This window comes from Chinchilla lanigera, unplaced genomic scaffold (assembly GCF_000276665.1).
Source record: "Chinchilla lanigera isolate Chin_1 unplaced genomic scaffold, ChiLan1.0 scaffold00001, whole genome shotgun sequence".
NCBI lineage: Eukaryota > Metazoa > Chordata > Mammalia > Rodentia > Chinchillidae > Chinchilla > Chinchilla lanigera.
The window spans coordinates 62,771,644-62,773,734 of NW_004955402.1; the positions used below are offsets into that span (position 1 = coordinate 62,771,644).

Genomic DNA, 2,091 nt, shown 5'->3' on the forward strand with positions numbered 1-2,091 from the left:
GTGTTGCTTATCAATACTTTGCATCTAAACTAAATTGGGATGATTTTTTTGTGGAAAACCATGTTTTAAATTCCAAAGACTACTTTTTTATTGCTGCAGATATCTGGCATGTGACTCACCCTTCCCTACAAATCCCAGAAAATCTGGTCCTAAAGGTGTGGCTATCAAAAAACTTAGACCATTAACTTAGTAATGAAATTCTGCCATGTCACTGAGTCTCAGGGAGTTCCTGTCACATGTCCAGAATGGGAGATGCTCTAACACTCACCTGTGTCCTCAAAGAAGTAGATGGTGACAGCAGGGCTCAGGTTTCCTCCAAAGAACTCAACATACTTTTTCGTATCATCACAAGTGATTCTGATAAATAAAAAAATACTTAGGGGGTGAGTATCATACAAATTTCAAATATATAGCTCCTTCATTACATCTTCCGGTCTAAACAATATTATTTCACACAACACATGCTCCTCTGCTTAAACTTTTACTTTCTCCATACCTTGTGTTAAAAAAAGAGCTTTGATGTGAATAATGAAATGTTTGAACACTTCTACCTTTATAACCAATATTTTTTCTCTTATTGGAGTTGCAATTTTTTGGCTCTTCTTTTTTGCCTTTACCACTCTGCAATTCCTAAGACACTGAGATACAAGTGAGGCAGGAGGATATAGACTTCTTAAAATGCAGAGTTCTGGTGCAGAAGCAGGAGCACAGTCACTGAACACTGCTGAATCACAAGAGAACTAGCTAATAATTCACATTAGCATGGTGGTGTCAGAAACCCTGTGTGGAGAAGGAAGACTTACCTGGTAAGGTCAGTGAATCTCAGAAACAGTGTGTGCGGTGTGGGGTGACTCACACAAAGCCTAAGTATTTATGATTCTCTCTTATACGTTCAAAATGAGGCAAAACTAATCTATCTGAAGAAAGAAAAAGGACTTTTAAAAATCAAATATTACCTTTGAGGCCTAGGAACAGGGACTGCCGAGAAAGATGAAGGGAAGAGACTTCTGGGGTGATGTATGCCACACACCTGCATTGGCTGTACAAGAACACCAGCTTTGTTAAGTAGTATACTTACGATACATGCACTTTGCTGTTTAAGCTTTTTATTAAAAAGACCCAAAGAGGTGTTGATCCCAAGCTAGTGATGTGTGTGCTAGTGTTTGGAAGGAAGTTCTGCTATTTGTAATTGATCTTGAAATGAAGAAAACAAGATAGATTGATGGATGGATTGGGGATAAGTGGAGGGTCAGACCAGAAAACAGCAGAAATGTTGGTTATAGAATCCAGGGGCTATCACATAAGTGTTCATTAAAGGTTTGTTTTAAATTTTCTGCCTGCTTAAAAATTTTTGAAAAAGATATTTTTGTAAGTCTTGTTTCTACAAATTCAGAGCAGAATATAAAAAAGGGGTAGCATCCAACCAAGGCCAACATCCCTTTTCCCTTCTCCCAACAAATACCTGGTTTGTTGGCTCTTTACTCTCCCCACCACAGCCTTGGTGTTTGGCGGAAGATGACCCTTGCTGCAGTCCCAGAGGTACCATCTAGCATGTGGCCACCTTGCCTTTGGTGGTCACATCAGCTAGAGATGTGCCCTAAAACTAGTCCTGTCAGACTACCCTTTGGTTCTGGCTCTGGTGCCTGCTGTGCCTTTTATACTCATGCCCCTAGGCACTGTCAGAAACTGCTTCATGTTGGCAAGTGGAACTAGTCTCAGGATGACATGGAGTAAAACATTAAAAATAAGACCAAGTGATTGCTGCTGGATCAAATCCCGTGTTATATGATTACAAAAAGTGAGTTTGAGTCACCCACTACCTAACTGCTATAGCTAGGTATAACTTGAAAGTTATGGTGTAATTTCAAGTAGCCTTGAAACCTGCCGAGGCCAAATGAAGCACAGTGTACCGTCTCTTTAGGGACATTCTGCCATGCATCTCATAAAGATCTGCTACTTTGCAGAATCTCACTGGTTGGCTTTTTAAAAATTATTATGTTATTAGTATGTGTTTGCAATAAATAATGCTTATATTCATTGTGGGGACTTGGTACATGTACACGTACTAGCTGGCTTTTAACTGCTGCCACT

General features: G+C 39.6%; 1 long non-coding RNA gene across 1 annotated transcript; it reads right to left on the reverse strand.

Moving 5' to 3' along the window:
* Window positions 1–278: 278 nt before the first annotated feature.
* On the reverse strand, window positions 279–1,598 carry LOC106147896. The gene is made up of 3 exons (XR_001232935.1): window positions 1,463–1,598; window positions 957–1,039; window positions 279–357 (listed from the first exon to the last, which is right to left on the reverse strand). It is a non-coding gene; the product is annotated as an uncharacterized LOC106147896 (long non-coding RNA).
* Between the last annotated feature and the right edge of the window lie 493 nt (window positions 1,599–2,091).